Source organism: Carcharhinus amblyrhynchos, chromosome 4, assembly GCF_965287045.1.
Source record: "Carcharhinus amblyrhynchos chromosome 4, sCarAmb.v2.hapA, whole genome shotgun sequence".
In the NCBI taxonomy this organism is placed as follows: domain Eukaryota; kingdom Metazoa; phylum Chordata; class Chondrichthyes; order Carcharhiniformes; family Carcharhinidae; genus Carcharhinus; species Carcharhinus amblyrhynchos.
In genome coordinates this window covers 30,451,352-30,476,569 of record NC_137327.1, presented here as the reverse complement: position 1 = coordinate 30,476,569, position 25,218 = coordinate 30,451,352, and the positions used below count along the sequence as shown (strand labels likewise).

Sequence of the window (25,218 nt, the reverse complement as noted above, 5' to 3'; positions counted from 1 at the left end):
TACGCAAGGTGGGGCGTTTCGGGAGTCCACCAGGGGATCCATGTGTTGGTGTGAGGGTAGCAATGTCGCTGATGATCGGGGGTGTCTGATACTCATGGGGGAGTTGGGGGAACTCTCCTGATTCACTAGGAGATTGGGGTGCCCTGCAGTGACCCCCGAGCGCTCTGAGGTCAGCTTCCTGGTTTACCTAGCAGCCCCCCCCACCCCTCCCCAATCCAGAAGCCAGCGCAAAGCTCCCAGAGTATAGGAAGATTGCAGTGCCAAACATGCCCAAAAGACTAGGTTAGAGGGACTAGTGGGTAAAATACGTAGGGATATGGGGGTAGGGCCTGGGTGAGATTGTGTTCGGTGCAGACTCGATGGGCTGAAGGGCCTCTTTCTGCACTGTATGGTTCTATGATTCTACGACTGGGTTGGAACACTTCTGTTTTCAGACTTTTATGACACTTAAGGGAAGATCATACCAAAAAAAATTCTAAATGCTGAATGAGCGTAAAAACTGGAGAGAATTGTGCACGTTTTTGGGGTGACCTCCCCACTGAAATCATATTGCACTGGGAAAACAGTGAGGAAAAATGTGATTCTCACCAGTAGATGGAGTGGGTCAAACCTATTCTTATTGGAAAACCAGCTGCAGGATGCTAGGTGCATCACTGCGCAGGTGCCTCAATCTGTCAGCGCACTGCGCACAAGTGAATACAGAGCACTGGGAGACCTGTCACTCCTCTCCATCTCCTCTTGACATGACCCCCAGCCCTCTGATCATCCTTCTGGACATCTTAGCCCCCATCGTTGGCCTCGATCCCCACCCCCCAGCTGATTGCTAGGCCTGATTCCACTCCTTCCACCCTGGCAAATTGCTGAAAACAATTCCATCCCCTACCAGCCAATCCCTGATGCACAGTAAGCCTCTTCCAGCCTGCTCTGACCTGCAATGCAGAGTACACCCCTTTACTGGCCTATCTCTTATGCAGAGTACATCCCTCACTTCCCTGAGATGGCCCCACTCCTTCGGCTTTGGCTCTACTCTTTGGCACTGCCTGATGCCTGTTGGGCAGTGGCAGGGTGCCAGGCTGGCAGTGCCAGGGTGCCTCGATTGCAGTGCCAGTGGCACTGCCTGTTCTTGCCCCACCCCTTAACTGGGGAACACAACAGCAAAGTCATCGTGTCAGGTCGCTATTACTGCGGACTATATGTGATCCTCGCTGGTGATGACCAAAACTGGTGAGGTATTTAAGGCAGGTGAACCCAAACAATTTAAAGCAGCCCTGTGCCCAGGCAGAGTGGGGTTGGTTATATTGTCAAAGGCAGGAAACTATTTTTTTGCCTCTCACCTGATCTTGCCAGCGAGCCACGCCAATTGACCAGCATGATAAGCTCGTAAAATTATCAGTTGATGTTAAACTCCTCACTAGGCTGTAGGTTGTGGGGTACAGGAGTATCACCTTCCATTTTCCCTCTGCTATGATCTCATTAGCTACAATGAAATAAGGCAGCCTTTTCATATATTGCCCCCAGCTTTCCACCTCTGGATCAAATGGCTCAATCTTTCCAAATAAATGACATATGTACTTTACTTCTTTGAAGTTATGATGTTGCACACTGTGAACCCCCAATGGCTAATGGAGGTTTTTTCCTCATCACCAGTTAATAACTTCAAACACTGAGGCTTCAAGTTATAAAGAGTTTATTACCATCAATATTTATATTTATACAAACAAGGGTCTGACAGAACTGTAATACGTGTCTACACACTCTCCTCCCCATCTCCAACTGAGGTTCCTCCCTGACCCAAGGCATGTGCCCTTTCGCCCGATTGGCTCTGTTTCTCATGCTGCCTCTCCACAGGGTCCGGCCTGATCATGTGGTTCTCGGGGATTGTCCCCTTAAAGCGGCCACACTACCACAGGAAATACTAATCCTGCTGTGGGCCGTTTTAGCAAACAATAGTAAATATGTGATATACTTTCCTTGATTATGCATTGTTCCTCCTGGAGATACTTGGCTGCGAGTAAACAAATACATTATGCATTTCTGTAAATTCTTCCAGTGACTTTCCAAGTGTACAAGTGTCCATAACTGTAAGCAGCAATTCACATTTAACCTTGATCCTTGAACTTCTATTCAATGAACCTACTCATGGACCCACCACTACTATAGCACCACAAGTTGTTAATAGGACTACATTTTTGTAGCTTTTCGAAAAGCTATTTGAATTTGTTGCTATTTGTTGCTAAGTCTCATGGGGGGCTAAATTTAGCCATACTGTACCTAACTTAACAGGTTTTAATGCAATCATCTCAAATGATGGCTGAGATGCAACACCCACTCTTTCAATGGAACGTTTGCAGGACACCATCTTGATAAAGGAGTTTACACTTGCATATGGGACGGCACAGTGGCACAGTGGTTAGCACTGCTGCCTCACAGCGCCAGGGACCCAGATTCAATTCCAGTCTCGGGACACTGTGTGTGTGGAGTTTGCACATTCTAGCCATGTCTGTGTGGGTTTTCTCTGGGTACTCTGGTTTCCTCCCACAGTCCAAAGATGTGTGGGCTAGGTTGATTGGCCATGCTAAATTGACCCTAGTGTCAGGGAATTAGCAGTGTAAGTACATGGGGTTATGAGAATAGAGCCTGGGTGGGATTGTGATTGGTGCAGACTCGATGGGCCAAATGGCCTCCTTCTGCACTGTAGGGATTCTATGATTCTATCTAATAAATCTAAAGCACACAGATCGTGATGCAAGTCAGTGTGCAGTGCTGGTGAGATACCAGTAACCTATTTTTCAACTACTCAATCCAACCATAAACCCTCAAAGAGGAAAAGAATGAATGACTCCACTGCTCAACAGTGCTACTAGGTGGTACGTTGGCACTGGGTAGCATTGTGTGCAGTGGTTAAAACTGTTACCTCACAATGCCGGGGACCCGAGTTTGATTCCTGGCTTGAGTGTCTGTGCAGAGTCTGTACATTCTTCCTGTGTCTGCGTGGGTTTCCTTCAGGTGCTCCGGTTTCCTCTCACAGTCCGAAAGACGTGCTGGTTAGGTGCTTTAGCCATGGTGTACCTGAACAGGCACCAGAGTGTGGCAATTAGGGAATTTTCACAGTAACTTTATTGCAGTGTTAATGTAAGCCTACTTGTTACGCTAATAAATAAACTATAAAAAACTTTACATAAAGGGACATGAACTACATATGGTTTAGTTGCTGGATTATTTCTCACGATGGCTGGCACAATTGTTTTTGTGGCTTTCCTACACTTGCCTAATGTTTGTATAACCCACCAGGAATGGGCTGGATTCTTCGATTAGAAGTGGTGAATCAAGATGCTTCTTGATATCTGTGGCATGATTGGGTTTCCTCCAGGAATTGAACATGATTAGTAGAATGAACAGAGACTGTGCAGGGCAGTTCAAGTTTCCAGAAGAGGGAAGAGAGGAAAGGGGTGGGTGGAGGAGGGCTCTAAGCAGGACACCATATCAGCTGACGATCTTCGAGGAACAATTCTCTCACTGCAATGTCAGCGCGGGCCAAGGCATGAGGTGTCATTTCTTCACAGAAGAGATTGTGACTGAAATCTGCCAATTATTGTCATCAGAACTGCAACCTCAAAACTAGGCAAGGACATTATTGCCTGTGGCTGTCAAGATGGTAAAAAGTCTGACAACACCAGGTTTCAGTCCAACCAATTTATTTGATAGTAAACTCACTAGCTTTCGAGGTTTCCCTCTTCTTCAGGTGAATGGAGAGTTCTGGCCTCAGACAGAGCGTATAAAGCACAGACAGTTTACAGATTACTGATTAGAATGCGAATCTTTACACCTAACCTGGTGTTCAAGTCCTAAAGTGGCCGACAATGTGAGTGGAAGGAGCACTGATCACAGGTTAACCTGTGATCTTTAACCTTACTGTTTCCCTTGCCATAGAGAAGTAGATGGAGAAAGTACAAGAGTCTCCAGAGATTGCAGGCATCCCCGGGGTGTAAAGTGCCATTGATTGCACAGATTGTTTTTCATCCACATAATGTTATCTTGGCTGTTTTGATGAACCATAAGGAATTTTGATCCCTCAAAGTGCAGCTGGTGTGCGACCTTGGGCAGTGCTTTGTCCTGGAACAGTCCTCTCTGCCAACCGTATTTGACCTGCCAAGTCAAAGGCTGGGTACTGGGCAACAAGAGCTCTCTATGTCTGATGTGGCTGACAACTCCAGAACTTACACACACGTGCACAGCAGGTCCACAGTGGAAGCCATATTGCCACAAGAGGCATTACAGAGTGCACCAAATGCATTCTCAAGCAATCCTCCCACTGCTGAATGGTTACTGAGATCTGGGGTGGTCTGCTGCACATTGCATGCTGCACAACCCGGCCTGTCTGAGGAAAGAGCCCATGTATCAGGTAAAGAGCTGGGGCATGAAGAGGGGTTAAGGTGCATAGGGAGCAGTTGTGACAAGAAATGGAAGAACAGGAAGGGAGACGACAACATAAACAGCCCCTTTCTACTTAGGCCCAATGTGATCCGGTTATCCCTGAGTAATACCAGCAACGTCAACACAATTCCCCATTCAATAATAGTCCCAAACTCCACACCTTTTTTCAATCTCTGATCATCACAATTTTCCCACAAAATAATTAATATATTGGGGAGCAATCTTACCAGCCCAGCATGCCGTGCGATTAACCTGGGGTTGGGGTCGGAGAAGACGGGATTGGCCAGGGCAGGTATTAGGGCGGCAATTGTCCGGGGGTTGGGAGGGGACATGGGTTTTGGGACAATATCCACGGGTGTAAGGGAGTGATTGGCCAAGGAGGTGAGTAATCGAGAGTATGGGGGAGGGGCAATATCCAGTCGGGGAGGCAGTGACAAATCTTTCTGTCCTCTCACACAGAACATAGATTTGTGCATGCACAATAACACCCTTTAGTATGAGCAGCTGGCTTTCTGATGAGAATGGACTTCATTCACTCCCTCTACTGACACGAATCACACTTTGCGGGCCCTATTTTACCATTGCGTTGCACCGGAAAATGAACACGAAAACATGATAAAGTTGAGCATGAAGCCATTAGCGTGATCCATGCCTGTGTCCATGCAGATGCCCACTTTACCAAGGCCCGAAAATGGCGCAATACATTTGCATGCATTTAAATTGAATTAATGGGCTGCCCACCCAACTTTACCAGCATTTCCCCCTTTACCATCGTGCTCGCCCATCCAGATTCGGTGCAAAACAGATATGCTCGGCAAAGGTCTGTTTCGGGCACTCCAGCTTCTTAAGAGGTAAGGCTCTCTGACTCTGGTGGGAGATTGAAGGGAGGCAGGCCAGACAATTCTCTGGTACGGGGTGGAGAGGAGGAGGGAGGCGGGCCAGATGGATCTCGGAAAGGGGGTGGTGCGGCGGGGGTCAGGGGGGACCGCTGCCACTCTGAGCAATCAGTTGGGGTGGAAAGGGGCAGAGGGTCACAGGGAGGTGGGTGGATAAGGGGGACAATTATGCTGTGAGGGCCATTACTGTTGTTTTTTGCTCCTGGGCCGCTTTATCTGCTTTCTGCAGATAAGTGACAGGGGCACATTTTTCATTTATTTTTTTCACTGCGCATCTTGTGCAGTTCAAAGCTCCAATTGGAGCAGGAGTGTTTTGGGCACAATAAGTCCCGCCCACAGCGCAATTCACACTCGCGATTTTTTTTTCAGGCTAAGTGTGTATGGAGGCGCCTGAGAGCAGTTTTCCAAGTCAGATCTGAATTGCGCCCAGATTCAGCACTTAGCATGAAAATCATAAAATCAGGCTTGAGGGGGTGATTTTACCAAAACAAATTCTAGGTGCCGAACAAGTACGAAACCAGGGAGTTTCAGGCCCATTTTTTCAGTGTGAGGAAAAATCAAATCTTATGACTCATAGAAAAAAAAGAGGCAAAATGTGATTCTTGCCAGTATGGGGAGTCAACAGAATCAATTCACATTGGAAAACTGGCTACAGATTGCTAGAGGGCGCAATTGTGCATGTGCTCTGATCTTCCAATGTACTGTGTCAAGAGTATACAGTGCACTGGGAGAATGTCACTTCCCCACGACCACCCTCTGGTCATTGCCTCTCCCCCTGATCATGGCTGCCTCGTATCTTAGCCCCCTCAACTGATCACTGCCCCAATTTTCCCCTCCGGGTTGACTGCCAATTCCACTCTCCCCCTCGGGTTGATCACCACCCCCTTCACCCACCCTCTGGCAGTTGCCACCTTGGCAATTCCCGATGCAGAGTGCAGTACGTCCCCTTCAGGCCATGCCTCTCCTCTTAGCCCCCACCTTTTGGAATTGCCTGGCGCCTGACAGGTAGTTCTAGGGTACCTGGCAGGAAGTGTTAGGCTGTTAGGCTGGCAGTGCCAAGGTGTTTGGTGGACATTGCCATAGTTCCAGGCTGGTATTGCCAGGGTCCCAGGCTAGCAATGCCAAGCTGGCACTGCCCAAGGGACACCGCCTCCTCCTGCTCCCAATTATCCAGGAGGCCTCAGTGGCCTCTGGCGCCACTAGTGAGGCCATCATGTGTGGGCCCTGTTGTTGGGGACCAATTTTTCTTTTAAACTTTATTCCAATCCAATCAAGTCAAATTAAACCCAATTCAGAGTCCCAACAAGTTGGGACATTCCCGATCCAAGCTGACAAGACAGGGCTCTCACCTCCTGTCTTGGGCTTGATCTACATGATCCAAGCTGACTGGAGTTGGTGTAGCTCCTCCTCCAGGGCTTGATCTTATTTGCATCTTAGCCAAATGGCCGAGACGCCGCTTTAAAAAATTGCTTCAAATGAAGCTGAAATGTAACCCAATGACTTCAACCAAGTGCAGCATGTCGATACTACACTTGATCTTAGCCAAAAGGCCGAGAGTGATTCTCGCTGGTGAAAACTATGAGCCTGGGTGGATTGTGTCTTGGGCTCACTAATAACACTTAATCGAGGCCATGCATATTTAAATCAGCCTCGTACCCTTCCTGCTTGTGAGATTGACTATGCTGGTAGATTGGGGCCAGTCAGCGTAAGATTGCGACAGGTGAGAAACCGGGTACAAACTTGGTTTTCCGGCTCTCTTGCGATCTTATGGGCTCATCATGCTGATCGACCAGTGTGACGAGCCGGTAAGATTGCCCCAAAAGACTTATCAATTACTCACTAATCAGCTGCTTCCGTCAACTAGCGCCACTTTATTTTCTAGGGAGGTTAACTGAAATGTTTTACTTAACTTTTAATATCTTAAAAACCTTAGATTTTAATTTACTGAAAAATTCAGAGCTCTTTAGTTTTACAGCTCCTTGTTATTTAATTATAACTTTACTTTCTAGATCTGCTTGATTGAGCATTCATTATAATTATATGATAAAAGTATCAAATTGGCTTCAGTTTTTTTGGTATCTGCACTAATAATCAATCAATGTAGCCTTATCTTATTTTTGATTAATTTAGATTAAATTAAAAGCTTAATGGAAAACTTATCCCATGTGTCCTGTCCTGTGATGTCACTTTGCTTCCTGGGTAGCCTATTCCTGCAAAGCTCTGGCACTCAGCTCCCACTTTTATGAAAGTAGGAGGTTATGCTTTAGTTATACAGGACGTAGGTGACGTCACATCTCGTGTACTATCTACAGTGTTTATCTCCTTATTTAAGGAAGGATATAAATGCATGAGGAACAGTTCAGAGAAGGCTTATTAGACTAATGACTGGAATGAACAGGTTGTCTTATGAGAAAAAATTGGACAACTAGATTTGAATCTGCTGGTATTTAGAAGAGTAAAAGGTGACTGATTGAAACATATAAGATCTTGAGGGATCTCAGCAGGGTAGATGTAGAAAGGATGTTTTGTCTTTTGGGAGAATCTAGATTTAGGGGTCACTGTTTCAAAATAAGGGGTTGACCATTTAGGAGAGAGAGAGGAGGGAGCATTTTTCTCTCAGAGCATTATGTGTCTTAGAAACTCTCTTCCTCAAAAGGTGGTGGAAGCAGAGCCTTTGAATATTTTTAAGGCAGAGGTAGATAAATTCTTGATAAGCAAGAGGGTGTAAGGTTATAGGGTTAAGCAGGAATGTCAAGGTTACAATCAGATCAGCTATGATCTTATTGAATGGTTGTTAGACTCTAATATAAAATTATTTACTCCTACTTCATATGTTCAAATGTAACTAAAGCATAATAATAATGGGAGACTTTGATTATCCTAACATAGACTGGGATAGTAATAGTGTAAAGAGCCGAGAGGGGCAAGAGTTTCTGAAGTGTATTCAGGAGAATCTTCAACATCAGTATGTTGCTGGCGTAATGAGGAAGGAGAGGCTGGTGGATCTGGTTCCGATGGGCCAAGTTGATCAAGTATCAATAGGGGAACATACTGGGCACAATGAGATACGGGGAAAAACAAGAGTAACTAATTTGGGGATAGCCAATTTCGCTTGGGTAAGATCAGGACTGGCTTAGCTAAACTGGAATCAACGATTGGAAGACAAGTTTGTAGCTGACGTAATTATGTCATGAGGTTTAAGAGTGAATAATTAGTAACAAAAACTATAAAATAGTCACAGATCCACTTGATTGAAGTTTTTGATGAGGTATCAGAGAGGATTGATATATTGTCCTCGGACTTTCAAAAGGTGTTTGATGAAGTGCCACACAATAGGCTTATCAGCTCATGGAATAAAAGAGACAGTGGCAGCATGGATACAAAGTAGGCTGAGTGACAAGAAATGGAGAGTGGTGGTGAAGAGTTGTTTTCAGAAGATGTACTGTGGGCTTCCTCAGGGGATGATATTACGATGATAAAAGGGTGCAGAAAAGATTTATGAGAATTCTCCTTCTTCTTCTGCTTAGGCAGTCCCTCAGAGTTGAGAATAACGAAAAACAATTTCTCAGGTGACTGAGGAGCCCAATGTGCGACTTAAAGTGTCTACCACAGATTGGGCAGATGGTTGTTGGAGGAGAGGGTGGGTGGTATGCCCAGGTTGCCATGTACTGTTGACTTCACCTTGCTCTCGGTGATGAAACTTGAGGCATTCAGATACTTTTCCTCCACTTCAATGGCCTTGGGCCAGGGGTTTCCAGATATCAGTGTCAAAAGTTGTACTTTTTCACGGAGGTTTGAGGGTGTCCTCAAAGTGTCTTCTCTGCCCTCCTGAAGAAGAAGAGAAGTGTTTGGAGAAGGTGGGGCTATGTCCCTTAAAGAAGAGAAGTGTTTGGAAAAGGTGGGGCTGTGTCCCTTAAAGAAGAGAAGGTTCTGAGGAGACTTGATGGAGGTGTTCAAAATTATGATGGGTCTGGATGGTGGATGGACCTCAGGACAGCAATTTAAGCTGAATAGCAAAAAGAGGTGATCTGAGGAAAAACTATTTTGATGTAATGGGTGGTTAGGGTCTGGGACACAGTGCCTGAGGGTGTGACGGAGGCAGATTGAATCGTGGCTTTCAAAAGGGAATTGGATAAATATTTGAACAGATAAAACTTGCGAGGCTACAGGGAAAAGATGAGGGAACGGAATTGCTGGGCTGCTCTTCAGAGAGGCAAAACAGACATGATAGGCTGAATGCTGTAACTATTCTATGACTCTTTGTGCTTTATAACAGTAAAAAGAAGCTTAAGTTGATTAAAATTCTCTTCAGCTTGGCTGTTCCTGTTTTGCCATTAAGCGCATTAGTGCATTATGTTATATCCACAGTAAAGTACTTTCAAAGTTATTTAAAGAATTGTTTTAGAGGCATTTAATATTGCACAACCCCATCCCTTTCACATCGGATGTTGATCTCCAGGCAGTACATGGTCAATTAGTGAGTGGTGCACTTTGAGAGTGCAAGGTCCATTCTGGGGGCATAAGCTGCAGAACTGGTCACACAGAGCAGGGCAGCCTTCAATGAATCATGTTCCCTGTGAAAGCCTCACACTTTGCTAATTTAAATTGCATTCCTGATTTCATTGGAGGATCCAGTAAGCCAAGCTACTCAGTATATCGCATGTCCATTTACTCGTTATTGTAAGCGCTACTATTCCATGATTCTCGGGCCTTCTAATCTTCCGATTGATTTCATTTTATAAAACCACGAGTTTTGATAAGAAGAGTGCATTTCTCTGTAGTCCCTAAACCGCTCCTGTCTACATTGTTGTCACTGCTCTGAACCTGCATTTAAATTGGTAATGTTAGAATAACCTTTTGTTCTTTCCTATTATAAAGTGATTGATATTCTTCGAGGTTGATTTTCCAAAAGGCATTACCATCAGTCTATTGATTCTCTAAAAAAAATGTTCCACTTTTGGAAGTTATCCCTTTTATTCATCATTAAATCTTTGTCATGGATCTCGAATTAGGGAGTGATAATAGTCCGATGCATTCACCTTTGTTATTCTTATAACCACTTACTAAGAACTATAAAGTCCGTTCAACTATGGACTCATTAATAACATTTTTCTTCTTCTGTCCCTATTAAGAACATAAGAAATAGGAGCAGGAGTAGGCCATCTGGCCCTTCGAGCCTGCCCCGCCATTCAATAAGATCATGGCTGATCTGTCGCTGCTCAGTTCCACTTTCCCGCCCTCTCCCCATAACCCTTAATCCCCTCTCCTATCAAAAACCCATCAACCCGCGTCTTAAAAATATTTAGCGAGGCAGACACCTCACCAGTACTGAATACTGTGCCCTGCGCAGTTCACCTGTCACTTGCTATTTACCTCATACAAAGCAAGCAGCTCCCTAAACAAAAGGAAAGCACCATGGATGCTGGAAATCTCAAATAAGAACAGAAAATGGTGCAAAACATTCGGCAGTTCAGGAGAAGGGAGAAACAGAGAAACCTGGCCCAGGTTAATGAATGGATATTGTCAGTTTGAAATGCTAATGTTGTTTCTGTCTTCACAGATGCTGCCTGAGCTACTGAGTGTTTCCAGCACTTTCTGCTTTTATTATGAGCTACTTACTGTCTGGGAAATGACGGAGTACAAATCTAAAGCATTTTAATGATGATAGTGATTTGTGAAGACGCACAAATAGGCACCTAATTATTTCAACAAAGTATCACTATTTGCATATTAGTGTACATGAATGCCAAGAATGTAATTTGCTGATGTGGGTTAGAAAGGCAGAAGGCAAATAAACTGAGTCCTTTTTTCAATAATAAAATGTAACTAACATTTGTTATGAGTGATGGATGGACAATGCTGATGTAGCACTACTGAAGTCCACGTAATGCAGACTATTCCGACCCTCGGAGATGAATCCTCATGTAGTTAAATATACTTAAGACACACTTGACACATTTACTGAACTTCTAGCTGGGGCACGAGCATAATATTTGGAGGGAGGGAGAACAGGACAGCATGATCATCTCTTCCTCTGAATTACTTCTGATTATATGAAAGATTCTATTTTGATACTAAAGGACAGGAAATTCTGAACTGGGGACATAGGATGCAGTAGTTTGGTGCCTTCAATGGCAGTACGCTGCAGAGTATACGCACTCTGTGCTTTGTGTATAATCAGGAGAGTATAACTTTATTACACTATAGATTGTATAAGATACAGAAAGTAAAGCAGTGCTGCCCTATGGATTAAGGACATGGAGTAGATAGCATGTGACTTGTGATGCAGGGCAAGGCCAGTAAAACATTCTTACACTATGGATTGTGTAAGATAAGAAGAGTAGAACGTTGTTGGACAATGGATTATGTAGGATGTGTAGCATACAGCAGTGTTACAGTGTGGGTTGTTTAGAATTCAGAGGATACAATGTTTTCTTTTATGGATTGTGGTATAGGATAAAGAGACTACAGCACAGTTACACAGTGGATTGTGATATAAGTGAGAGTACAGCACTTTTACAGTATGGATTCTGTAAGATACGGATAGTATATCATTGTTACATGTGTATAATATTGTTATACTCATTTTTGTGCAGTTTTGTGTAGGACAAAGAAAGCACGGCATTGCTACACTCTGGATTAAGGGATGGGACAAGGAGAATATGGCATTGTAACACTATGGATTGTTTAAGATGTGGAGAGTATAGCATTATTGCACAATGGAGCGGATAGGATTAGGAGAGTGTATAGGTTTTTAGTTTTGTGGAGAAAGTAGCATTTCTACTCTATGGATTGTGTTGTTAATGAGAGTGCAGTGTTGTGACACAATAATTGTGTATGATTAGGGGGAATAGCATTGCTGCTCTATGGATGGTGTAGAATGAGGAGAGTAGAACAATGTCACACTATGGATTCTGTAGGGTGAGGCAGATATAATGTTGTTGCACTATGGATTGTGTACGATTGGGGAGTATAATGTTGCTACACTATGGATTGTGTAGAATGAGGAGAGTATAATATTGTTACATAGCAGAATGTGGTGCAGGCTGGGGAGAGTATAGCATTGTGACTATGGATTATGTTAAAGATAGAAGATACGGAGAGTATAAAACCGTTGCACTTCGCATTGAGTTGAATTCCATGGGGATATAAAGCTTACCCTGTCAGACATATAGCACAACTGTCCATCTGTTTGATCTGCACCTCCAAATTAGTGCATGGGAAGCTTCAAAGCACACTGATATATGGCTGAACAAAATGTTGTGTATTTGAGACTTCTTTCCTCATTATAGACAAGATTTGGAATTTATATCAACATGGACAAAAAAAAGGCTTACTTTCTGGAGAAAAGGTCAGTCATGAAAATGATCTGCCTTTCAGTGTTAATCTTTTGACAATTGGCAAAAAATGTAAAAATTCCAAAGATTCAATTCCAGAGCTGAAGAAATGAATACACAATTGAAGGAGGAGACTGCAGCAATTTGCGGGAAATTTACAGTAACTGGAATATTATTAAACCCAGGGGCTGTCAGAGTGCTGACCGACCATTATCAATCAAGCAAAGCAACATAAGCTTTTGAAAATTTACCACACTATTTTTATAGATTATGAGACTCAACAAAAATGCTACTTAAGATCAATTTATCCTCTGTAGCAATTCATGCAGCAGGAGGGTGAAACTCCCATAAGATCAACTTTGATTAAGAAGAAAATTTAAGAAAAAGAAACTAAGTATTTATTTGGAAAAACTCAGTGACACTGTGCTTTATTTTTCTTTTCGTATCACCCCAGTGATTTTTACTGTGGTGTCACAAAAATGACGTGCAAGATATTTTAAAATAACAGGTGATAGTTAGAGATTCCCTTTTCATCGCATAATTTATATTGCTATCATCCGTTTGAGTCTTTACATAAAAAATACCAGTTGTGACTTCCACCTGGGTGCATTTTAATTTTCTTCTTCTGCTGTGTGTGTTCCAGATTCTGCTGACAATAATAATAGTGTGATTGTGAAAGCAAGAATCACTAGTTAAAAATTGATCCATGCAATGGCTTAAATGTGAAAGATGCATTCTGTTTTTTTTTAAGGATTAAAATTGATGATAAAATGCCACACAATGCATTTAAACATTGTGTCTTTTTGCTTTCAGTCAGATGTACTTTAAGAAAAGATAGTGCATTGTGTATGATGTGACCTTCATCTGACAAACATGCATTGTGCAATAAACTGTCAATATTTGTAGTTATAAGGTACAAAATGACATTTACAATAATTGGAACAGCCATATTAAAAGCCTGGATCTGCCAGCTGGCAAGAGATAAAGACGTGACCCATCTCACTGTTCATCAGGGAAATTTATTTTTGCCAGCTAATAGATGAGAAGAAACTGCTGGCTGTTTTAGATGGCACCTTTTATTCTTCCAGAAATAAAACAAAGGAGTAGTGTTATTGCTGTGACTGTCGATTGATTATGTGTAATGTGCACTGAAAAAATATTACAGGGCACCAAAATGGTGCAAGTCATGTTCAAAAATAGGAGTATGATAAAAATTACATAAACACAGGTCTATCTTAGATTTGTTTTCTTCCTTTGTTTTATACATTGTCCATGACATATTGACCATTTCAGCATCAGAGGAACCAAATTTGCAATTCTAAGGAGAGGCAATGGCTTAATGGTATTGTCATTGGACTTGTAAGCCACAGAACCAGGGTAATGCTCTGGAAGCCTGGGTTTGAATGCCACCACAGCAGATGCTGGAATTTGAATTCAATAAAAAGAATATCTGGAATTAAAGGTTTAATGATGACCATGGAACTGTTATCAATTGTCATTAAAAACTCATCTGGTTCACTAATGTCCTTTGGGGAAGGAAATCTGTCATCTTTACCTGGTCTGGCTTCCATGTTACTCCAGATCCACAGCAATGTGGTTGACTCTTAAATGCCCTCAGGGAAGGGCAATAAATAAATAAAGCCAGCGATGCCCACATCCCAGGATTGAATATTAAAAAATTCTTCAGCTGAGGCAGTAGTCCACAGGCTGCTAGTACTGTATGCACCACCACATACACTTGCAACATGGCATAGACAGGGGGGGGGGGCAGGAAAGCAGGGTTAGTGAGGTATTCCATTCATTGCTGGAGTCCTAAAACAACTACCTCATTGCATCATGTTCCAACATTACTTCTGAACTATGTCTTGTTTTAAGTATAACACTCAAACAAATTGTATTTAAACTGGCAATTTCAGCCTGCAATTTTCTGAAATGACATAACAATAAGCTGCGTCAAAATTAAAGTGCATTTATTAGTGTCACAAATAGTCTTACATCAACACTACAATGAAGTCACGGTGAAAACTCCCTAGTTGCCACACTCCAATGCCTGTTGAGGTACACTGGGGGAAAATTTAGCATGGCCAAATTATAACTGTAATGCCATTCGGACTGTGGGACGAAACCAGAGCACCCAGAGGAAACCCATGCAGAGATCGGGAAAATATATGGACTCTGCACAGACAGTGAGCCAAGCCAGGACAGCTCTGAGGTGCCGTGAGGCAACAGTGCGAACCACTGTGCCATTGTGACACATGCCAGTGTGTCAGTTACACTAACATTTCCTCACAATCTCATTGATTGAAAGGTAAAAACCCATGAGAAACTAATATGAAGCAAACAAAGCAATATGGGCTTGAGGAAGGTGCTGAATTTAAGCCCCATTCCACCTTTAATTATCTCTTTAGCACAAAAATTGAAGTTCAAAGCAGTGAAAGTATCTTGCAAATTTGACAAGTTAGGTTTCAGAAAACACAATTGTGGAATGTTTTTTAAAGATGCATTCAAAGATGGAGAAAATGCATTAGGGTCTCAGTGAGAAGAAACAAAATGAAATGCTGGAAAACTCACCAGAGCAAATATTAGAAATATAGTCTTGGGTCCCTGGCTCCAAAAACATTTGGTGTAAATGTTATACTCTAATCAGGATGGGTAGAAATGCAAGAAACTTGTACGAATGCGGCTTTTGCATTGAAGTGGAGCAATGTTAAAGAGTAACAGAGATTTGCATGAGAGTTTACAACATTGACGTAACAGATTAAAGGAGTTTCACTGTAGTGAAAAAGCAAATTTGCTTAAGTGTTGTGTCAAAAGTCAGCCGTTCTTACGCCATAGGTTTGACACAAGCTTTTAGTTAACTTTGGACCATCTTCTGCTGAAAAAAAATGGCATCTTATAGTTGTTTCATCAATTTGTGAGAGAGGGGGAATTACGCAGTGCATAACTGCTAATGACAAGAGGCAAAAAGTGGAACATACAGATTATTTTGATTTATCCGCTTTCTGTGTCCTAATTAGTAATCGTATATTACTGCTAAGTATTTATAATACCTTACTGTGTTCTATTTAACACATGGAAAGCTGACCTAAAAGGGAAAAATTGATAATTTTCTTCAAAATTAGAAACATTCTATTAATCAGTGGTGAGCGATATTTATTTAACTTTCCCATTAACATCCCCGACTACTGTTCTGTATTTGCAACTTATTTTCCCTTTCACTGTTCACCACAGGAAAAGTAGTTCAACTGTTGCTAAGAGGAGAAGTTAGAAATATTACTAAATTGAAGAAGAAGATAAACAATGCTGTCAAAAGAGTAATAAGTGGAGAGTGGGAGGATTTTAGAATTCAGCAAAGGATGATCTAGAAAGAGAAAATCAAATGCAAATGGTAACCTGCAAAAGATCTTAAGACTGATCTATTGATATTTGAAAAGAATGAGATTAGTGTGAGTAAAAGTGGGTCCCTTAGAGACTGAGAGAGAAAATATTAGAGGGGAATAGGGCAATGGCAGAGGCATTGAACAAATGTCTTCACAATGAAAGACACCAAAACTATTCCAAAGCCATCGGAGTCGAGGGAGCTGGAGTTTCTGTGCACAAATTGTTGAAGTTAGTAAGCCATGGCGAGAAAGAATTTCATAAGGCATTGTGATACTGGGCTTAGGCATTCTGTACAAATGCAAGGAAGTTTTGATGAAACTTTATGAAACACTGGCTTGGCCTTAACTGGATTAATGTGTCCAATTCTGGACACCATACTCTTGGAAGGGTGCGATGGTATTGGGAAGAGTGCAGAAAAGATTTACAAGAATGGTTCTGGGGGTGAGAGTCTTCAATTTTGTGTTTAGATTGGGGAAACTGGAACTGTCCTCCTTAGAGAAGAGAAGATTGGGAGGAGATTTAGTAGAGGTATTCAAAGTCATGAGGGGTCCAAACAGAGTAGTAGGGAGAAATTGTTGCTGTTGGTAGAAGGGTCCATGATGAGAGCAACTGAAGATGAATCACAAAAGAACTAAAAGCAACATGAGAAATACCTTTTCTACACAACCAGTGGTGAGGATTTGGAATTCACTGTCTGAGAGTGTGGTGGAGGCAGAATGAATGGGGGCTCTTGGATAATTACCTGAAGAGAGAGGATTTGTAGAGCTGTGTTGAAAAGGCAGAGGCATGGGACAAGTGGAATTGCTCTTGCAGACAGCCACCATAGACATAAGGGGCAAATGGCTTTCTTTCCTGGTGTAACCATTCACTAATTCCACAAAGTAGTCAGGAATCAAGGATCTAATGAGAATAAGGAACTTAAAGAAATTAGTGCCAGTTAAAAAAGTTGAAAATAATGGGACCAAAAGTTGACAAATTCCATGGATTCAATGGCCTAGATACCAAAGTTTTTAAAGAAGTGACTGCACAGATCGCTTCACCTGATGAAAGAGCAGCTTGTGTTTTCAAATATACCTGTGGGACTATAACATGCTGTCATGTGACCTCTCATCTTACACAGATGATGGATGCATTGGTTTTAATCTTCCAGAACTCCATAGATTGTAGAACAGTCATTGTGAATTCAAAGATAGCAGATATAACCCCACTATGCAGACCTGTTAGCCTAACAAAAGGAGGAGAAAAAAAAGCTAGAATTATTTATTGAGATGTGACAATGGGGCGTTTATTATGATATGATGGGAAGAGCCAACATGAATGTATGGAAGGAAAATTGTGTTGACTAATCTGAAAGCTTTGCGAAGATATAACCAGCAGGATAATTGGGAACCAGCTGAAGTAATAAGCTTTGATTTTCTAATACTTCAATAATAAGAATGGCACGATAGTTAGCACTGCTGCCTCACAGTGCCAGGGACCCGGGTTCAATTCCTAGCTTGAGTCCCTGTCTGTGTGGAGTTTGCATGTTCTTTCCGTGTTTGCGTGAGTTTCCTCTGGGTCTCCGGTTTCCTCCCACAGTCCAAAAGACGAGCTGGTTAAGTGCACTGGCCATGCTAAATCCTCTCTCAGTGTACTCCACCAATGCCTCTACTTTCTCAAAAGACTAAGGAAATTTGGCACTTTAGCTACAACACTCACCAGCTTTTACAGATGTACCATAGAAAGCATTCTTTAGAACATAGAACAGTCCAGCACAGTACAGGCCCTTCAGCCCTCGGTGTTGTGCCGAGCTATGTCCAAACCCAAGATCAAGCTATCCCAATCCCTATCATTCTGGTGCGCTCCATGTGCCTATCCAATAACCTAAAGTGTCCAACTCCACTATCACAACAGGCAGTGCATTCATAAGAACATAAGAAATAGGAGCAGGAGTAGGCCATCTGGCCCCTCGAGCCTGCCCCGCCATTCAATAAGATCATGGCTGATCTGTCGTGGCTCAGTTCCACATTCCCGCCCTCTCCCCATAACCCTTAATCCCCTTGCCTACCAAAAACCCATCAACCCGCTTCTTAAAAATACTTAGCGAGGTAGCCTCCACCACTTCAACAGGCAGAGAATTCCAGAGATTTACCACCCTTTGAGTGAAGAAGTTCTTCCTCAACTCCGTTCTAAACCTTTATCTTGAGGCTGTACCCCCTAGTCCTACTGTCCTTTCTGAGCGGGAAGAGTCTCTCCACCTCTATCCTATCCATCCCATTCATCATCTTATACGTCTCAATGAGATCTCCCCTCATTCTTCTAAACTCTAACGAGTACAAGCCTAGTTTATTCAGCCTCTCCTCATAGCTCAACCCCCGGGTGTTAGAGATGGAAAGGTGGTAGGACTGGAGGGTCTCGATGACATTACTGTTACTAGAGAGGTGGTGCTCGACAGACTGGAGGGGCTGATTGTGGACAAGTCCCCAGGACCGGATGGAATGCATCCGAGGGTTCTGAAAGAAATGGCGGAGATGATAGTGGATGCCTTGGTGGTTATTTTCCAGATGTCGCTGGATTCGGGGGAAGTGCCGGAAGATTGGAAAGCGGCTAATGTTACGCCGTTGTTTAAGAAGGGTGCCAGGCAAAAGGCGGGGAATTATAGGCCAGTTAGTTTAACGTCTGTTGTAGGTAAAATGTTAGAATCCGTCATCAAGGAGGAAATAACGAGGCATCTTGAGGGGAATTGCTTGATAGAGCAGATGCAGCACGGTTTCGTTAAGGGGAAGTCGTGTCTGACGAATTTACTGGAGTTCTATGAGGATGTGTCTAGGGCGGTGGATAGAGGAGAGCCGGAGGTTGGTGACTAGTAGAGTGCCTCAGAGGTTGGTGCTGGGGCCTCAGCTATTTACCATTTATATAGATGATCTGGAGGAGGGAACCGAGTGTATGGTGTTGAAATTTGCTGATGACACCAAGATTGGTGGAAAGGCAAATTGTGCAGAGGGTGTGGAGAGTCTGCAGAAGGATCTAGATAGGCTGGGCGAATGGGCCAGGAATTGGCAAATGGAATTTAATGTTGGCAAGTGCGAGGTGGTCCACTTTGGTAGGAATAATGGTAGGAAGGATTATTACTTACGTGGAGAAAAACTGCAGCAGGCGACGGTGCAGAGGGACCTCGGGGTCCTTGTGCATGAGTCGCAGAAACCCAGCTTGCAGGTGCAGCAGGTGGTCAGGAAGGCGAATGGGATGCTGGCCTTCATAGCGAGGGGGATTGAATATAAAAGTAGGGAGGTCTTGCTGCGGCTGTATAGGGCATTGGTGAGGCCGCAGCTGGAGTACTGTGTGCAGTTTTGGGTGCCGTACTTACGCAAGAATATTTTGGCCTTGGAGGGAGTGCAGAGGAGGTTTACTAGGCACCCCAACTGCTCCCTGAGTAAAGGATCTACCTTGAACATCCCTCCTATATCTCCCATCATGAATCTTATAGTTATGCCCCCTAGTAACAGTTACATCCACCCGAAATACTCTGCACGTCCACTCTATCTATCCCCCTCACCATCTTATAAACCTCTATTAAGTCGCCTCTCATCCTCCTCTGCTCCAAAGAGAAAAGCCCCTGCTCCCTCAACCTTTCCTCATGAGACCTATCCTCCAAACCAGGCAGCATCCTGGTAAATCTCCTCTGCACTCCCTCCAATGCTTCCACATCCTTCTTATAGTGAGGTGACCAGAACTGCACACAATATTCCAAATGTGACCTCACCAAGGTCCTGTATAGTTGCAGCATAACCTCACAGCTCTTGTCAGTGGTCATGGACATTCAGCCTCTGACCTTCAGGTAAGCATTCTCCAAGGCGGCCTTCATGACATACGACAGCGCAGAGTCGCTGAGCAGAGACTGATAGCCAAGTTCCGCACACATGAGGACGGTCTCAACAGGGACCTTGGGTTCATGTCACACTATCTGTAACCCCCGTGACTTGCCTGGTTTGCAAAACCTCAGTTACTGTCCTGTCTGGAGACAATACACATCTCATTAACCTGTGATCAGTGCTCCTTCCACTCACATTGTCGGCCACTTTAGGACTTGAACAGCAGGTTAGGTGTAAAGATTCGTATTCTAATCAGTAATCTGTAAACTGTCTGTGCTTTATACGCTCTGTCTGAGGCCAGAACTCTCCATTCACCTGACGAAGAATTTAACCTCGGAAGCTTGTGAGTTTACTATCAAATAAATCAGTTGGACTTAAACCTGGTGTTGTCAGACTTCTTACAAGGTTCTACAAGACAGCCAGTCACTTATCCAATCTGCCAAATTTCCTTCTATCTCACACCTCCTTACTTTCTTCATGAGCCTACCATGGGTAACCTTATCAAACGCCTTACTAAAATCCATGTATACGACATGAACTGCTCTACCGTCGTCTACACATTTAGTTACCGCCTCAAAAAATTCAATCAAATTTGTGAGGCAGGACTTACCCCTCATGAAACCTTGCTGCTTACCTCGGATTAAGCTGCATCTTTCCAAATGGTCAAATGTCTTATCTCTCGGGACCCTTTCCATTAACTTATCAACCGCTGAAGTCACTGGCCTATAATTACCAGGGTCATTCCTATTTCCTTTGCTGAACAAGGAACAGCATTCTCCACTCTCCAGTCCTCTGGCACAATCTCCGTGGACAGTGAGGACCCAAAGATCAAAGTTAAAGCCTCCGCAATCTCATCCCTTCCCTCCCAAGGTATCCTAGGATGTATCCCATCTGGCCCAGGGGACTTATCAACCCTCAAGTTTTTCAAAATTGCTAATACATCTTCCCTCAGGACATCTACCCCTTCCATCCTATCAGCCTGTATCACACTCTCATCCTCAAAAACATGGTCCCTCTCCTTAGTGAACACTGAAGAAAGTGTTCATTCAACATCTCACCTATTTCTTCCGACTCCATGCACCAGTTCCCACTACTATCCTTGACTGTGCCAATTTCACCCTGGTCATTCTTTTATTTCTCACATAAGAGTAAAAACGCCTTGGGGTTTTCCTTTATCTGACTTGCCAAGGACTTCTCATGCCTCTTCCAAGCTCTCTTTTAAAAAAGCCCTTTTTTAAACTCATTCCTAGCTACCTTGTAAGTCTCAAGCGACCCAACTGAACCTTGTTTTTTCATCCTTATATACGCTTCCTTTTTCCTCTTCACAAGACATTCAATCTCCTTTGTGACCACAGTTCCCTCACTTGGCCATTTCCTCCCTGCCTGCCAGGGACATACCTATCAAGGACATGCAGTATTTGTTCCTTCAAGAAGATCCACTTTTCACTTGTGCCTATACCTGATAGTTTCTGTTCCCATCTTATGCTCCCTAATTTTTGCCTGATCGCATCACAATTATCCCTGCCCCAATTATAAACCTTGCCCTGCCATGTGACCCTATCCCTCTCCATTGCAGTAATGAAGGACACTGAATTGTGGTCACTATCTCCAAAGTGCTGTCCCACAAACAAATCTAACACTTGGTCTAGTTCATTACCCAGTACCAAGTCCAGTGTGGCCCCACTTCTTGTTGGCTTATCCACACATTGTGTCGGGAAACCCTCCTGCACACATTGTACAAAAAGTGTCCCATCCGAACTATTCAACCTATAAAGGTTCCAATCAATATTTAGAAAGTTAAAATCACCCATGATAACTACCCTGTGACCTCCACACCTATCCATAATCTGCTTTGCCATTTCCTCCTCCACATCTCTATTACTATTTGGGAGCCTATAGAAAACTCCTGACAACGTGACTGATCCTTTCCTATTTCTAACTTCAGCCCATATTACCGCAGTAGGCAGATCGCCCTCGAAGTGCCTTTCAGCAGCCTCCACCTCTTTTACCACCTTCCTGACTCTTCCTGAAACATCTACACCCCCGAGCTGCCAACAACCATTCCTGTTCCTGTTCTAACCATGTCTCTGTAATGGCCACCACATCGTAGTCCCAAATACCAATCCACGCTCCAAGTTCACCTACCTTATTCGGGATGCTCCTTGCATTGAAGTAGATACACTTCAACACACCATCCTGTCTGCCTGTACACTCCTACAACCTTGATACCTGTCTCAGTACCTCATGACCCACAACACTGGCTTTTGGACTACAGCTCATTTTCCCACCCTCCTGACAAATTAGTTTAAACCACCCCACCCACGCCGAAGAACTGTAGCAAATTTCCCTCCCAGGATATTGCTGCCCCTCTGGTTCAGGTGCAAACCATCCTGTTTGTACAGGTCCCACCTTCCCCAGAATGTGCTCCAATTATCAACTGTCAGAGCTTGGTATGGCTCCTGCTTTGCCCAAGACTGCAAGAAATTACAAAAGATTGTGAAAGTAGCCCAATCCGTTATGCAAACCAGCCTCTCATCCATTGACTCTGTCTACACTTCCCACTGCCTCGATAAAGCAGCTAGCAAAATTAAGGACCCCGTGCACCCTGGACATTCTCTTTTCCATCTTCTTCCATTGGGGAAAAGATATAAAAGTCTGAGGTCACGTGCCAGCTTCCACAAGAACAGCTTCTTCCCTGCTGCTGTCAGACTTTTGAATGGACTTACCCTGCACTAAGTTGTTTTTTTCTCTACACCCTAGCTACAACTGTAACACTATATTCTGTACTGTCTCATTTCCTTCTCTATGAACAGTATGCTTTGTCTGCAGACCGCACAAGAAACAATACTTTTTACTGTATGCTAATACATGTGACAGTAATAAATCAAATCAAATCAAGTTATTTGCTACCCTTAACCAATGGGATGAGTGATTTTGGCTTTCCCACAACAATCTAACCTTAACTTGTATTTCTTAAACATAGATCTTCAGGAAATGTAGTCCTCGGGCCAAAAGTTTAAAATTAACTGCTTTGGTAGTTATAGCAAAACAGAATATTTTTAAATGGTGAGAAATGTTTGTGTTCAGAAGGAGCTTGGCTGTCCTTGTCAACAAGCCACAGAAAGTTAACAGCAACTATTAGGAAGGCAAATGGTATGTTAGTTTTTTTTTGCAAACTGTTTGGAGTATATAAGAGCAAGAACGTCTTTCCACAGTGATATAGAGCTTTGGTGTGACTGTACCTGTGTTGAGTTTTAGTCTCTTTATCCTAGAAGCAGTTAAATAAGGGTTGACTGTGGGAAATGGTGGCAGAGTGGTATTGTTGCTGGTCCAGTAATCCAGAGACCCAAGGTAATCCTCTGGGGACCTGTTTTCAAATCCCCCCACAGCAAATGGTGAAATTTGAATTCAGTTAATAATCTAATCATTACCTTGAGTCCAGACCTCACTAATGTGCTTGATCCTAAATGCCCTCTCAAATGGCTCAATTCTATCATAATCACAAGGAATTTGAATTTCCTTTATCCATAATGCACAATGCATTATTTTAGTGGTGAACTGGAAATGGCGAATTAACGGGTCCTGTTAATTATTTGCTGGGCTTTCTTTCATTGTCCTCTGTAACTTTCAGCTATATCTACCCAAATGAGCAGGTCACAATGTAGTTTTGTAATTGACTGTCACAAAACTCACATGAGCAACTCAAATCAACTTTCCATTCTTCTCCAGAGAGAATCTTTTGTTCCACTCAACTCTTTATCCAGAAGGAACACTTTACTCCACAAACTCCTTCCCTATGCAGCATCTCATCGCTACTCAGTATTAGCTCTAGAGAGAGCACTTTACTTCTATCTAAATTCTTCTCAATGGGGAGCACTTCAACTCCATTGCACTGTTCTAGAGGGAACACATTACCTCGGTTCAATTCTTTTTCTGTTCTGTAAACCTTACATCAGACGATATTCCTTTTGTAGGGTGTCTCTCACTTTGCCTAACCTCTTACCTGAGGTCACTAAAACCGATTGTTTGGAGAAGCTCCGAATGAAACCCAGATCCTTCGTTCTATGACTGAGGCTACTGATTCTCTTATCTTGTGATTCTCTTATCAGAGCACGTGACTTATCAAAATAACATGGTCAGAATAATTCCCCAGGCTTCATTCTGCTTTTCTCCAAGTCCTCTTTGTTTCCCAGTACAAAATCTCACAACACCAGGTTAAAGTCCAACAACCCGGTGTCGTGAGACTTCTTACTATGCCCACCCCAATCCAATGCCGGCATCTCCACATCTTTGTTTCCCCGCAGTGATTTTCCAGCAAGAGTTAGTTTCTCTGTCCCACTCCCACTCATCCATCAGGAACATTCATGGTGGTCTCCAAGCTTTTTCCATATTTATATAGAATTAAGCACAACTGTACAAATATTGGAACAAATTGCATGGTCAAGACCAGAATAATGGATGCTTCTTGCTGCAAATATGTTTGAAAAGAGTTGTACAGCAGTCATGTGTTCCTATGTCAGTCTGATGGTAGCTACTGATAAGCAAAGATGAAAGGGTTCCGTGCTTTTGCTGCTTCCTCCTGGCTTCAAACAGCTCCCTCTGCTGCATGAGTTGATACCTCCGCTTATTCTATTTGAATTCCTGGACAGAGATGCTGAACTGTCTTTGAGAAATGGTTGTGACTTTTTCCTGCAGTGATTTTGCGACTCTTTTTGTATCTGAAAGTTTTAAACTCATCAAACTGAAGCATTTTTAGAACAATAGTTTGAATAAATTGACAGATGCAAACCCATATGAAAAACCCATTGCTGTAAGAACAGCAGAAATAAATGGTACAATTTTTCAAAGTAGAGTTGCGGGCAAAATGCTAATTGTTAATAAGTCAGATGAACAATGATGCTGCAGCAAGCATTTGAATTCAGAATCAAACCCAGTTCTCCCGAAGCCAGGACACTTTAATTGGTGGAATTTTGTGTGATTTTCATATCTAAGGGACAAGTCAAAATCAATTTCCCCCTATTCTCTCGGAGCAATTATACAATAAGTGATGCTGCTTAATTATCAATAAACTGGATTTTATCCTGGGTCTCCTCAAGTAAGTGCTACTTATATAGTAAAACATGTTTGCTGGAATAGCCAAATGGGAATCAGAATGCCTACAGTGCTATGATGAATCACTGATTGTGCTTTGAAGATGCATTTGGTCCAGACAACTATGGAATTACTAGTGTGACATCTCTCGCTGATAAAATAATGGAAACTAATCTAAGGAATAGAGTCTAGATGGCTTTAAAAGACACAGCAAGCGTGGATTTAGAA

General features: G+C 43.0%; 1 protein-coding gene and 1 non-coding gene across 5 annotated transcripts in view; one reads left to right on the top strand and one right to left on the bottom strand.

The window, feature by feature from the left end:
• Positions 1-25,218, top strand: part of znf536 (zinc finger protein 536) — a 495,485-nt gene that overhangs the window by 304,976 nt on the left and 165,291 nt on the right. The gene's annotated exons all lie outside the window — the stretch shown is intronic.
• Positions 6,701-6,892, bottom strand: LOC145342738 (U2 spliceosomal RNA). Its single transcript, XR_013886601.1, has one exon. It is a non-coding gene; the product is annotated as a U2 spliceosomal RNA (small nuclear RNA).